The following is a 15505-nucleotide window of genomic DNA, read 5'->3' on the forward strand; positions in this document are numbered from 1 at the left end:
ATCGTCCAGTTTAGTTTTTTTTATTTGATATGGGTTCCCAAGGTCTTTACGTAGAGAGGAGGGGTCATTTTTCCTGTTAATGCTTAAATTTAAATAGTTGTTCCATTGATACGCTGCTTTGTTTGAAGCTTTAACGATGGTTGCCAATTTTGTTTAAAACCTTTTTTAATTTTACTTAAAGAAGTAACTTGTCTGTCGCAACTTTCAAAGAATTTCTTTGGTTTAGTAATATAGAATAACAGTTATTTTTTATATTTCCTGCCTCAGCTAATAAGTTTTATAATATAGGTTAATGTAGTTTCTTAGGTGTTGCGTAATTACTACTGGGAGCTTACATTTCACTAGTTTTTCGCATGACAGATTGACATGATTCCAACGCAAGAGAGGAAGCAAGATTTTGTGGTTTGCAGAACCATTTTTTTTCCTCACGCTGAAGTTTTGATTGACAAAGATTTGAGTTACTGTCCTATGGTTTCAGACTTCCGAGCTAAAAGCATTTTTCGGCCACTGTCCGTTATTCTTAACCATAATTTTCAAAAGCTACGACATTACACGCCAGTTTGTTGCTCTGTCTTGTGTTATAGGGACCATTTTTAATATTTCGAATAATAACTCTTGTCTTGAAGGATTTATTGAATATATTTTGTATTTGATTTACTGGAAAAGTAAGAAAACCGGTATGTAAAAGCATCGGTAAATATTTCGCTGTTCATATTATTGACCTACAAATAACCAATAAAATAGAAATTTTATGCTCATATTCAAGGGTTCTAAAAGGGCTTAATTTTGAATTTGAGAGTAAAGTGATTATTACATTCGTAAATAACATAAAAAGGGCATCGGGTTATATGTTAACTTATTTGCAAGTCAAAAATATGAACAGCGAAATATTTACTGAAGCTTCTTTGCAAAGTCATTTTCAAAGTTTACGTCTATAAAGAACATATTAAAAAAGTAAAGATTGATATTTCGCAATTAGGGAAGAAAAACGTTCAAGGCTGTGGACGAGAGAGGGCAAAGTTGGAGGTCGTTCGATTTTTACCCTGCTTTCAACAAAACATGCCCTTTTTTACCGGTTTTGGACATGTTTTGTTAAAGCAGAAATAAAAAGTCATATAATGATAAACAATATCATTTGCTTCAGTCCGAATGTCATCTTGGTTAAAGGCTATGTCATTAAATGTCAAGGGCGTCATAGAATTCATTAGTTAGATTGATTGATATGCACACGTACAACTCAACACTAGTAAGCAATCAAAGCAAAAGAAAAATAAAACGTAAAGATGCATATTCTGGAGGAACTTCAAACCTTCCGATTGTTTTCATTTTGACAGTGTGGGAAATACTTAGACCAGTTTTGTCCATTCTCTTAAAACAGAATATCACCTTTATTGTGTACCATTGTCAGTGCAATAGCGTTGACTAAGTGAGCAAAGAGCGATTTCTCTCCCTTCAATTTTGTTTAGTTCTCGGTCAATTAAAAAAAAGCGCTATCATGGTTTCAGCGGTAGCTGCAAACTAGTAAAGAGTGAACAACAGCCCATAGTAACTAAAAGTTAAAAAAAAAAACATTTAGAAACAAACTGCCTAGTGAAGAAATATTTCCATCTGACACTCATTCAGGGACGGTAATAACTATTTCAGTTCATCATAAAATTAAAAGTTTATTGCGAAAAGAAATTTGTAATGATTTCGAAAAAAAGGCTGAAACCGCTCAAAAATGCCGTCAGATCAAAATGAAAAGTCTACCATTGGAACCAGCATAATCGAGAACATTACATAGGGAAATTGCAATCCCCAACCTTGAACAACAAGGAAAATCACTTTTTTGCATGGGTCTGTCTCCCGATTATTTTTTTTTTTTTCCAGGGCTAGCAGTTCAGTAGAACATCCTAGAGAGATGCTTAGTGGCTCATTCAAAATTTATTTCCCACATCTACGCGCTCTTTATAAATTACACCATCTGCAAGTTCCATATGGCGCAAAAATGGTACTTTCTATTCCAATTCTCAAGGGGTGAAGCTAATGGGCAACCAAAACATCATAGACAGATATTTAATAGCTCACATAAAGGCTATTTCTTATACTTACGTTCCCCTATAAATTTCCGTCACCTGAAAGTGCCAAAAGGTACTAAAAATGGCACTATTGGTCCCATGCTTCAAGTGGAAAAGCTGGGGCTAGTGGGCTACCAGAAATTCTTAGAGACATATTTAATGGCTCATTTGAAAAATTTTGCTCATATCTACGTTTTATTTATCAGTTCTACCATCTGTAAGTGCCATATAGCACTAAAGAACCACTTTTAGTGCCACTTCTTAAGTGAAAAAGCTTGGAAGCATAAAACGGTACCATTTTAATAATTATGGTCCAAAACCCTTAACTGAAGATTTACAGGAGCCCCTCACGTATACTGCCCCTCCCAGCCTACTTAGTAAGTCTCTGGTAAGTTGGTAACCTAAGCCTTACCACAGCCTCCTTAGTAAATTGGGAGAATTAACTACGAACTCTTTAACAAGGTCAGCCGACGTTGAGGCTCGCAAAATGATTTTTAAAATATCGAATGTTCTTAAGAGGAAGAAATTCATAGAATAAAAAATAATTGAATGTTGAAATTCCAAATGACTCTTCCTTGATGTACCCCCTCCCCTTCTCTTGTTCACACAACTTCAGCTTCACCAAATATAGTTTAATACTCTCACTCCTTACAATAGAAACTTATATTAACACAGTGTTTTATAATAGCCAATTGCAAATGTATTGGCTGAATAAGATCCAATAACTATGCTTTTGGTAATTATATAACTCTCCATAGTCTTTGGGAAAAGGGTTGTAAGTTACACAATTATGGTTTTAAATTCGAACAAAATGAATTTGAAAACCATCCGCCGCAGTTATGTTACTAACGCGTTAGACTTTGAATCAGAATGACAAGAGCAGTTCCTTAATGAAGCATTTTTTTAAATCATGGTTTTGTGGCTTATATATGATTATTTTCCAGTTAATTTACTATTTTGTTACTTTTTGTGAATTGTGAAGCGTTCTATACACTATTTTTGGAACAAACTACGGCCAGGACCCCAGCCCCTTGCCACTCAGGGGTTGGAGAAGTGTAAGGTATATGGTTCTGGAACCGCTCAAAGTTGTATCTTCATAGAAGGATTACTTATTGTTACATTTGTTTATTCATATTATTTCCTTTTTACTATTTAATAGACAGAATAAAATTATTTGTAGTGTATATAGAGAAATCATAGTACTAAAAAACTATTTGCATTTTCTTTCTGTGATATTTTTCTAGTTTTCAGGCTACTTTCCAACTTTTTCTTGTTTATTGCTATTCTACACCTGTATGTCTAAACTTTTTTGGTGTCTATCAGGGGAGCGGTGTTTAGTGAAATAAGTCAGACATAACAACATCTTGCTTAGGTTTTGGAAACCTTAAAAATCTTCTTTAGAAAAATAGTTACTCTTTCCTAACTGTCGAGGTTGCCCACCTTCAAGAAAGGGGTACACCATTTTGTGTAGCATGACTTTCTTGGCATTATTGGAAAAACGATCAGAAATTAAATAATTTTTCCAACTGAAAGTAAGGAACTAGATTAAAACTTAAAACGAGCAGAAATTATTCCGTATATGAGGGGGTTGCTCCCCTGAAAAAATAAAAAAGATCATTACAGTGTTGCTTCTGTATTAAATTTAAATTAAAAGCAGGCAAAGATAAATTTTTAACAAAACAAGGTTTTTTGAGGGAAGCAAGAGCGAAGTTGAAACTTAAAACGAACAAAAATTATTGCTTCACAGTCTATCTAACAAATATCTAGGAGACTAATACAAGTAAACAAAATAATCATAATTCCCTATGTTTTTAGCATTATAGAAAACTAGCACTTTACTGAAAACACAAAAACCAGGAATAAAAACATGAATGTCGATTAAAAAACTCTCAGTATAAAATTAAAATTATCTTCAAAACATAAGCACAAAAATAAGTACTTTTTTAATAGCCGCAAAGTCACTGAACAACATACAGAAATATTGGATTGATTTATCAGGTAACATTTTGGTCTCACCAGCTACAATACCACTAATAAACAATTTTAAATTGTAAGAAATATGCTTTAGTATTATTCAAAATGAAGATCAAATCAGCTATAATATGAACTTTGAAAGTCCGATAGTTTCTCTCTATACTACAGAAAATTTCGAGTTATGATAAAATTTTTAAATCTAGTCTACAGTCCTAATACTATCAAGATCGTTTTATTTCGAACCTGTCTACAAACTAACCATGGTATGCCCTTTGCAGAACCAGAACGAGAGCTAATCATTGGACTGAACCATTGTGAAGAAGAGTTACCAAATTAAACGAAAAGAAAAAATAAGTATTAATCCTAAAATACGTCATTTTTATGCTGTAAAATGTGAATCGGTTTGCTTTTACTGTACCGAAACTCCCATATTGTTTTATGTTTTAAGTAAAGCGCTAGTTTTCTAAAATCCTACAAACATTAGGAAATATGATTCTTTTGTTTATTTACACTAGTTTAGCGATAATTTTTCATCATGTAAGTTTCAACTTTGCTCTTTATTTCCCTCAAAAAACTTGTTTTTTTAAATTAATTAAAATCTAGACCGAGCATAAAAACTTCACACAATAAGTCAAAACTTGAATTAAACTGAAATTAAGAAATGAATTCTAAAACAAACAAGAATTACAACAACCAAGTCTACCTTAAAACAAACAGGAATAATATGAATGAAAATGAAACTAAAAACAAAGATACACTAGAATGAGTAACCAAGTTAAACTTAAAACCAACAGAAATTACCGCTACTGCCACCTCATACCCCCCTGAAAGCTGTTATTAGTGATGTACTTAAAAGAAAATATATTTTAGACAGATTTCACTTTTTTATTTTAACATTAAAATTTTAAAGTAAGCAAAAATTCCAGGATATTTTTTTCTTCGTCCATCAGTATGTTTTGAAACACGCAAGTTACTTTTTTTAGCATAAAATTTATGCTCCCTAAGCAAATATTAAATATGATATTTCGGTTTCCGGTGTTTACCCCCCGGAAAATACCCTCCCCCTAGAAAATACCCCCCAGAAAATATCCTCCCATCCTCTTTATTCGGGTGGGGGGTATTTTCAGCAGGGAGAGGTATTGTCAGGGGGAAACGCCAGGGGGGGGGGGGTAAACACCTAGAACCGATACTTTATGCAGTCCTACGTCGTTGATTTTAAAACGGAAGGTGACAAACTTAAAGAACAATTGAATGTGGATTGACAGTTTAAGAGGATTCGACATCTTAAAATTTATTTTGCGTGTCTACCGACGGCTGACCGTCTTAAAGACGGTCAAGAGAAGATCTATTAGAGAAGAGACGGTAAAGAAGATCTATTAATGAATTCTCTTAGGGGACTATCATTGAAAGCTATTGAGAATTTATGGTTTGACTGAAATTTATGGTTTGAGAATTGGATTGAAAAGACAGGGAAATTGTGTAAGTTAGGTTTTCAATCAAAACGGGCTGCACCCAAAGCTGCTAAACTGATCAAATGACATTTATTTTGAGCTGAATTTTGGCGTTTTCTTTGCAGATATTCTATAATGTTTTTAGGGAATGCCATTTCCTGAACTTATAAAGAAAGTTCTGCTCATTTAGTGAAAAAAAAATCATAGGCTACTGTCTAATGTATAAATTTCATCAAAACTGAATATCTGTATCTCTAGCACACACAAAAAAACAGAGAAGTTGAATGGTTTTTATGGCACTTGGTATTAACCAAGTGACATATAGAAATCGCAAATTCTGTCGGTCTGTCTGTCGGTCCCGGTTTTGCTACTTTAGGCACTTCCAGGTAAGCGAGGACGATGAAATTTGGCCGGCGTATCAGGGACCGGACCAGATTAAATTAGAAATAGTCGTTTACCCGATTTGACCATCTGGGGGAGGGGAGTGGGGGGCCGGTTAATTCGGAAAAATAGAAAAAATGAAGTATTTTTAACTTACGAACGGTTGATCAGATCTTGATGAAATTTGATGTTTGGAAGGATATAGTGTCTCAGAGCTGTTATTTTAAATTCCGACCGGATCTGGTGACATTGACGGGGGGGTTGGGAGGGGGAAACCTAAAATCTTGGAAAACACTTAGAGTGGAGGGATCGGGATGAAACTTGGTGGGAAAAATGAACACAAGTCCTAGATACATGATTGACATAACCGGAATGGATCCGCTCTCTTTGGGTTGGGGGGGGGGGGTTAATTCTGAAAAATTAGAAAAAATGAGGTATTTTTAACTTACGAACGGGTGATCGGATCTCAATGAAATTCGATATTTAGAAGGATATCGTGTCTCAAAGCTTTTATTTTAAATTCCGACCGAATTTGGTAACATTGGGGGAGTTTGGGGGGAGAGAACTTAAAATCATGGAAAACGCTTAGATTGGAGGGATCGGGATGAAATTTGGTGGAAAAAATAAGCAGAAGTCTTAGATACGTGATTGACATAATTGGAACGGATCCGCTCTATGGGGGGGGGGGGTTAATTCTGAAAAATTAGAAAAAATGACGTATTTTTAACTTACGAAGGAGTGATCGGATCTTCATGAAACTTCATATCTAGAAGGACCTCGTAACTCAGATCTCTTATTTTATATCTGAAGCGGATCCAGCGTCATTGGGGGGCAGTGGGGGGGACCGGAAATCTTAGAAAATACTTAAACCGGAGAGATCAGGATGAAACTGGATGGGAATAATAAAAACTTATCTAAGATACATGACTGACATAACCGAACCGGATCTGCTCTCTATGGTTGAGTTGGGGGGGGGTGGTTATTCGGAAAAATGAGGTATTTATAACTTACGAACGGGTGACCAGATCTTAATAAAATTTGATATTTAGAAGGATCTTGTGCTTTAAAGCTCTAATTTTAAATTCCGACCAGATCCTGTGACATTGTGGGGAGTTGGAGGGGGAGCCCGGAATTCTTTGAAAACGTGAAAATCGGGGTATTTTTATCTTAAGAATAGGTGATCGGATCTTAATGAAACTTGATATATATAAAGGATCTCATGTCTCAGATGCTCCATTTTCGACTCAAATTCGATCCGGGGACATAGGGGGTTGGAGGAGGGAAACAGAAATCTTGGAAAACGCTTAGAGTGGAGAGATCGGGATGAAACTTGATGTGAAGGATAAGTACAAGTTCTAGATACGTGATTGACATATTTGGAACGGTCTCTTTGGAGGAGCTGGGGGGGGGTGTTAATTTGGAAAAATTAAAAAATTGAGGTATTTTTAACTTAAGAACGGGTGACCGGATCTGAATGAAATTTGATATTTAGAAGGAATTCATATCTCAGAGCTCTTGTTTCAAATCTCGACCAGATCTGTTGACATTGGGGGAGCTGGAAACCTTGGCAAACGCTTAGAGTGGAAGAATCGGGATGAAGCTTGGTGGATAGAATAAGAAAATGTCGTAAATATGTGATTGACGTAACCTTATTGGATTCGATCTCTTTGGAGGAGTTGGGGGGAGGGTTTCAGTGGTTTGGCGAGTTTGGTGCTTCTGGCCGTGCTAGGACGATGAAAATTGGTAGGCGTGTCAGGGAGCTGCACAAATTGACTTGATAAAGTCGTTTTTCCAGATTCGACCATCTGGGGGGCTAAATGGAGAGGAAAAATTAGAAAAAATTAGGTATTTATAACTTACGAGTGGGTGATCGGATCTTAATAAATTTTGATATTTAGAAGGACATCATGACTCAGAGCTCTTATTTTACATCCTAACCGGCATTAAGCCTTTGATTTTCCTTTTAAATCAATCTATTGATTCTTAGAATTTTATTAGAGCTCATACCATATGAGCTCTTAGCTCTTCTTGCCTCGTCACAAGTGCCATATAAAAGCTCTTAGCTCTTGTTCTAAGATTTTCAGAAAAGTAGGTGTCCACGTTTGGTTTCTGTCATTCATTCGGATCTCTCGTCCACTCCACATTCGCTCCACAAGCTATGGCAAGACAGCCCAATCAATTATAAATATTTTGGCCACAAATATAACTAATAAAATTTATAACGGACGAGATATTTTGGATCGATTCTTTAAGCTATCAAATCCCTTTAAATAGTGGCTCGTAAGCTCTATCAAGCAAATCAAGCGAAATTAGGTCATCCTTAATAAACTTGCATAAGTAATTTTATTACGTAACAGCCTTGAAAAAATTCTTGACGAAAAAACGTCTTGAAGAAAAATCAGAAACAACAAGTGGTTGCTAGGAAGCTCGAACTGGTTGCTAGGGAGGGCTGCAGCCAAATTTATTATGGCGTCAATGCTCGAGCTTCATTTTGCGAATGGAATTTTATACATATCAAAGAATATTCACTGCACTACCCCTCCCCATCCGGAAATGTACACCCAAATTCACACAAGATTCACAATGATTCACACAAGCAAAAAACTTTTGTGTAATTTTTCTAGATTTATTTTTTAAGCAAAGATAAAAGGGGGAAGTTAATTTTCAAACTCGAGGTGTCAATTTTTTCCTTCTGATTAGTGTCCTTGACAAGGCTTAACAAATCCAAGGCTTCTGCCGCAATGCTACCAAGATTTTATTAAAATCTTCTGGATATTCCTTATCAATTGCCCAACCCGGTGGGCAAGTTGATAACACTAACTTAATTTTTCAAATACTATTAAAATAAAAATAAAATCGTTGCTCTAAATCGCAGAGAAATTTCTATAATGGAGATTTTTCGTGGAGGAGAATTTCCCAAAGGTAGGGTGAATTTTCCAGCGGAAATTTGTCTGCGGAATTTTTCATTGGACAAGACCTTTTTTTGATATTTTCATTTTAAAAGATAGAAAAACAACCCAAAGTGCATTTTTGGGTGTCTTATGGAACTTTTGATTACCTTACTATGTCAAATTTATAAAAAAGGATTAAATATAAAAAAAAAACAGTTTATAAATGAGCCCATAATTCGTTCTGTATGATGTCCATATGTCCAGCCCAGCCTTTCCATTCCAGAAATATAAATGGAAGGGTACCCTATGGAATTTAGGGGCTCTTTTAGGGTACCATATAGAATTTATGACCGCTCTATCGGGCCAAATTGTTTAAAAACCATAAGACATAATAATTAGCTTTCAGATCAGCCCTTAAACAGCTCTCTCTGATGTTCCTGTGCGGCTATAGTGACAAAGAAAAAAAGCAGGAGAAAAAAGGAGGACCTATCGGTGCTCCCCATGCAAAAGTGAGCTTCCTTTTTGTTCATGGAGGGGGTAATTTTCCCGCAAAATGTTTCAACAATGGCAATATAATGGGTGTAGTTTTGGTTTGCTACGACACCATTTTAAAATCATTTGGCAATGAATGACGCGATGGATGACACTGCTGAAATAACGCGTAGCTAAACTGCGAGATTTAGTTAAGAGTTACGATCCTGAGAAAATTAGCCCAATTTCGGGAAAAGGGAAAAAGCTCCCCAAAACATCAATTGATCTCAATGAAAATCAAAGCATCAGATTCAACATATCGGAGAATGGTTCTGTAGAGGTTACAAGCTCCTATGTACAAAAATATAGGATTTCGCTTTTTTGCCAGAAGCAAGATCATGGAACAATGGTTGTTTTTTTTTTTCCAGGGATGTTCGTATCGAACCAGTGATCAAGGAAGATTAGGAGAAGGCTTATTTGATTGGAAATCAAAAGTTCTAGTTCCTTTTTTAAGTGACCAGAAATATTGAAGGGTAGCTACCAGCCCCACACCCCTCTTTCCCCAAATTTGTCAGATCAAAACATTGATATAGCCCTTCCGTTCATCATAATCGAAAAATCGAATAGCTATGACTTTGAGGATGAATTTAAGGATGACATACCCCACAACCCCCGGGGGAAGGTCTGCAAGCTATGAGCTTTTCCCATTGTTTACATATAGTGTTGGCTATTGGGAAGCATACGAATATTTCTCGGGGTGATTTTCTGGAAGGGGGAGATACATGGGAGGAAATTTCCATGGACGGACGTTTTGTGGGGAAGGGTTTTTTTCCATGGAGGGGGAGCTGGATTGGCCAGAATCGTTTAAAAAAGGATCAGAAATTAAATAAAAAACAAGTTTTTTTTCTGTTGGGGAGCAACATGAAACTTAAAACGGATAGAAATTATCACGTATATGACGGGGGTTGCTCCCTCCTTAATACTTCATTCTTTAAGCTAAAGTTTTCTTATAACCTTTGAAGAAAAAGATTGTTATTCTGTTTAAACGGTCCTTGTGTTTCAGGAGTCATTCTTAAACAATTGGAACAAAAAATCAAACTTTAGTGTAAAGGGCGAGGTATAAAGGAGGGGGTAACCCCCCTCATGTATGTAATAATGTCTGTTCGTTTTAAGTTTTAACGTTGCTCCACCCCCCTCATGTATGTAATAATGTCTGTTCGTTTTAAGTTTTAACGTTGCTCCCTACTTTCAATTGAAAAAACTTTTAGATTTAAAATTTTAGCAAAAGCCGAGGACAAGTACTTAATTTTATGTTTGTTTGACTTGTGACTGTTTTTTATTATGAATTGCGTAACGTCTTGAAAATAGCCGAGTAGAGTCTTTGCTAAATAGTAACTTTTCTTCACTACTGTTTGAAGAAAAACGTGCTATTGAAGACTTGGGTAGGCACATGCCACCTTTACTTTTTTTCCATTGGGTGTTCAGTATCCATAATAAAATAATTTCCCAAAATAAGTTTTCAGACATATTGAAAACACATTTAGTTTTGTATTTGTGTTGCGAGAGCAACATTTTGGTTTTGTCCCGTTTTTTTTCCTATGTGGCCGATCTCAGCTTATTTATGGAAACTGGTAAGGGTCTAGCCTTTGCGGGTTTTACGGAAAGTGTGGACCTCAGGCCGGATTGATGAATATGACATTACATTTTGGAAAGCTCCGCAGAACTCTTGCCTGGGGCCAAAAAGGATGGTTTTTGCTTGTCCACGAGCCAGAGCCTATGGTGTGCGAAGTGAAGTGGAGTTATATAGCCTATGTCAGAGAGGAATATCTGAAATTGTGCAGCCAAGCTTTCGTTTCATCAAAGCATGTTTCTGCTTTCGAGTGGAAAGCTCAGTTCTAGCAAGCAAGCAGGCAAGCACCAGTTTCAAATTGAAGATGGACTAAAATCTATAAGTGTTAAATATATGCGGGCCCAGTTACCCGGGCCCACAGTCAATATATCTTCTTTGAGTGATAAATAGAAAAATTTACAGAAGCAAAAATGTGGCATTTTCCCACAGGTCCGAAAGTGCTGCCATCTATTGTTTCTATCCATTTCTGTTCGTGATTTCAGCTAAGTTTATCATTCGGTTTTTTGGACTTGGGATTGCGGTAATAGACTTTGTGCCTAATAAACTTTAAAAGTTCTCTCATTGCTAATGAAATTGGAGCTTATCCTTTGCTCCTTTATAAGTGGTGACGTTAGAAAGTTAACCTACGGCAAAAAAAAAAAACAACTTTTGAACTAAGACAGGTAGAATTTTTTTCGACCGCATCGATAGCTCTTGATGAGCTGATCAAAATATATGACATCCATTTTTTGGTACAAAAATTCATTCATGAGGTATACCAGTTTGAAAGTTTCAAGGGGTTGACAACTTCAGTAGTAAGGTACACACTGAAACGAAATCTAGGCCGATAGAAATTGTGAGACATATAGAGGACTTGTAAGCAACAGTTGGCTGTTAGGTAAGAATCACCTTAGGCAATGAGGGGTTAGCAGCTTTTGCTAGTTGGTGTATCTGTTATTTGTTTCCAGTGTATTTGATGGTAAAACCAATTTGGTTCCAGTGCTAAGACATGTAGGGGACTTGTAAGTAACAATCTGCTGTTAGGCTACAGTCAAATTCAGCGATGAGGGGTTTGCAACTATGCTAGCTGGTGTACCCATTAATTTTTTTCCGGTGAACTTGATGCCTATCACGGGAGAGGGACTTATAAGTGAGAATCGGTTCACTTTGGGCTAGAAATTTGTGCAAATTGGTGCACATTGTACTTGATCTCTTTAAGTCTGACAGAATTAAGTGTTTACGCAACGGGTACAAACGATAACGTAAAATAATGAGATAGTTTCGTAATAATTAGTGTCACTTATGGTACTTTAATCCTGAAAAGTTACAGATAATTTTATAATACCAACTAGATTATATAAGATATTGTTCCAAGTTTTCATCCGTCACGATATCTACGATTGAAAGGAACGAAGTTCAACTGGCTGCTAAGTCAATTTAGTCCCTTCTTTCGATATTATTTTATAGTTGTTGTTTTTTCAACGCTGAGGAATAGCCTTTGGTCATGTGATAACTGATTGCGTTCTTGTTAGAACATACCGTCTAAAAAACTTCGATAGGCTGACAACTTCATCATTTAACCGATAGTGAAGAAACAAGCACAAACGAGAATGTAAAACAATGAGATGGTTTCGTAATAATGAATAGAATGTCATCTATGGTATTTCAATCCTGAAAAGTTAGGGATAGTTTTATAATACCAACTAGATTATATAAATATTGTTCCGAGTTGAAAAAGATAAAGTTCAACTGGCTGCAAAGTCAATTTAGTCCCTTCTTTCGAAACTATTTTGTTGTTGTTTTTCAACGCTGAGGAATAGCCTTTGATCACGCGATTATTGATCGATAGCGAAGAAACAAAACCAAAGCGTTGTTCTCGCAACACTTTAGTCGGCGAAGCCGGACAAAGGTTGTCGCAACACTTCACGTTGCCCGGCAACGTAGGTCTAGTTTTTTTTTACAAATGTTCCAGCACTCTTTTCCCCTGAAGGATATCGCATGCCCCCTGACTTCCCGGATGCGGACCCCCTCTTGCCCTCTGTTTTCAAACAGTTCGTGGTAACGAACTGTAGTAAGGAGCGACCCGGCTCAATAGTAAACGAAACTCAAAAACGGAGCTTCGATGCTAAGAGATATATTAAAATGAATCGGATTTTTATGCTGATTTTAAATATTTAAGTTTCATCAAATTTAGTCTTTGTCATCAAAAGTTACGAGCCCAAGAAAATTTGCCTTATTTTGGAAAATAGGGGGAAACACTCCCTAAAAGTCATAGGATCTCTACGAAAATCACACCATCGCATTCAGCGTATCAGAGAACTCTATAGAAAAATTTCAAGGTCCAATCTACAAAAATGTGGAATTTTGTATTTTTTGCCAGAAGACAAATCGCGGGTGCGTGTTTATTTTTTTTTCCCAGGGGTCATCGTATTGACAAAGTGGTTCTAGAGTGTTGCAAGATGGCTCATTCTAACGGAAATGAAAAGTTCTAGTGCCCTTTATAAGTGACCAAAAAAATTGGAGGGCACCTAGGCCCCCTCCCACGCTCATTTTTTTCCCAACGTCAACGGATCAAAATTTTGAGATAGCCATTTTGTTCTGAATAGTCGAAAACTATATTAACTATGTCTTTGGGGATGAATTACTCCCCCAAAGTCTCTGGGGGAGGGGCTGCAAGTTACAAACTTTGACCAATGTTTACATACAGTAATGGTTATTGGGAAGTGTACCGACGTTTTCAGGGGGATTTTTTTGGTTTGGGTGTGGGGTTAAGGGGAGGGGGCTATGTGGGAGGATCTTTCCTTGGAGGAATATTTCATGGAGGAAGAGAAATACAATGAAAAGGGCGCAGGATTTTCAAGTATTCTTATTAAAAAAACAATGAAAATATAAACATGAACAAGTTATTTCAATTGAAAGTAAGGAGTAGCCTTAAAACTTAAAACGAACAGAGATTATTAAACATATGAGGGGCTCTAAAAATACTTTAGCATAAAGAGCGGGGTATTTAGGAGGAGATAATACTTCGCTCTTTATGCTGAAGTATTTTTAGTAATTTCAATTATTTATTCTACGGCCTTTCTGATTCAGGGGTCATTCTTAAAGAATTGGGACAAAACTTAAGATTTAGTGTGAAGAGCGAGGTATTAACGAGGGGACAAACCTAGTCATATATATAATCAAAAATATAAGAATATAAAAGTTTGTTACGTAAGTTAATTCTTAAGTTACGCATATCTTTTACTAACAAAAACGTGTTCTAGTTGCCTTTTTAAGTAACCAAAAAATTGGAGGGCAACCAGGACTCCTTCCCCACCCCTTATTTCTCAAAATCGTCTGATCAAAGAGAAAGCCATTTAGCCAAAAAAAGAATTATTATGCAAATTTCATTTTAATAATTTATGTACGGAGAGCCAAAATCAAACATGCATTAATTCAAAAACATTCAGAAATGAAACTGAAAATAATGAAATACGAAAATAACTGAAAATAAGGAGCGACATTAAAACTTAAAACGAACAGAAATTACTCCGTATATGAAATGGGTTGTCCCCTCCGCAGTCCCTCGCTCTTTACGCTAAAGTTTGACTCTTTACCACAATTTTACTTTTTAAAACAGTTAAAAATTTTAGCGTAAAGAGTGAGGGATTGCGGAGGGGACAACCCATTTCATGTACGGATCATAGGTCAGAGACAGATCTAGATCTGTTGGCGCTTCTTCTTTGAAAGAAGAAGATCTTTCTTTGGGCAAAAAAAATTTATAAAATTCCATTTTTTTGTAAATAGGAACTTGAAACGTCTAAACTAGGGTTTTCTTATGTGCTGAATCTGAGGGTGTGATTTTATTTAGATTCTTTGACTTTTAGATTGTTTCCCCCTTTTTTTAAAATAAAATAAGTTTTCTCATGCATGTAACCTTTGATGGGTAAGACTAAACTTAGTCAATCTTATATATTTGGAATACGTATAATAGACTGATTTTTTTTATGTATCTATTGGTATTAAAAAAATTTCTTTTAATGTTACTGTTACTATTGAGCCTCGTTGCTCCTTACTTACAATTCGTTACCACAGAATGTATGATTTTTTAAATTAATTTCAAATTACTGTGGCTTCTTCTATTAAAAGGAACTGATACAGTCACAATTAAACATATTTTCGAACCAAACGTCGGCGCGTTAGGGAACTGGGAAGTTAGGGTTCAGATTATTTGATTGGATCAAAAAGTGCCTTACGATTAAGCACCCCCTACAAACCAGTGCCCTGGGTAGGCTTCCCCCTTGACCCCCCTAGATCCATCCCTGTTCTAGATCATATTTTCATCGAAACAACTTCTTATTGCTTCCGCTTTTGCAAATAGGACTGCTATTAAATATCCAATTGACTCCAAGATGTATACCAAAGACTTACACATGAATATACTTTAGAGGATTCATATTTGGAAAAAAGGAGCGAGGTAAAACGGAAAATAAAAACAAAACCGCCAAAAAAAACAAGCCTAATTATATAAAGAAAAAAAAATTACGGGGAGCATGAGAAAATTGTAATAATTCTTAGATCTAGATAGAAAGGGGCTGGGGCACCTCATGTGAAGGCTTTATTAGGCATGTATGGACTGAATTGCTTTGCGGGTAAGGGGGAAAGAACACCTTTGATTATAAAAAAACCCAG

General features: G+C 36.0%; 1 protein-coding gene across 1 annotated transcript in view; it reads left to right on the plus strand.

Annotated features, from left to right (window-relative positions):
• Nucleotides 1–574: 574 nt before the first annotated feature.
• Nucleotides 575–15505, plus strand: part of LOC136037974 (uncharacterized) — a 210452-nt gene continuing 195521 nt past the window's right edge. Inside the window, exon 1 of the mRNA XM_065720865.1 lies at nt 575–677. The gene's annotated coding sequence lies outside the window, so the exon portion shown is untranslated. The remainder of the gene's footprint in view (nt 678–15505) is intronic.

The sequence above is a fragment of the Artemia franciscana genome, chromosome 17 (assembly GCF_032884065.1).
Source record: "Artemia franciscana chromosome 17, ASM3288406v1, whole genome shotgun sequence".
Classification (NCBI taxonomy): Eukaryota; Metazoa; Arthropoda; class Branchiopoda; order Anostraca; family Artemiidae; genus Artemia; species Artemia franciscana.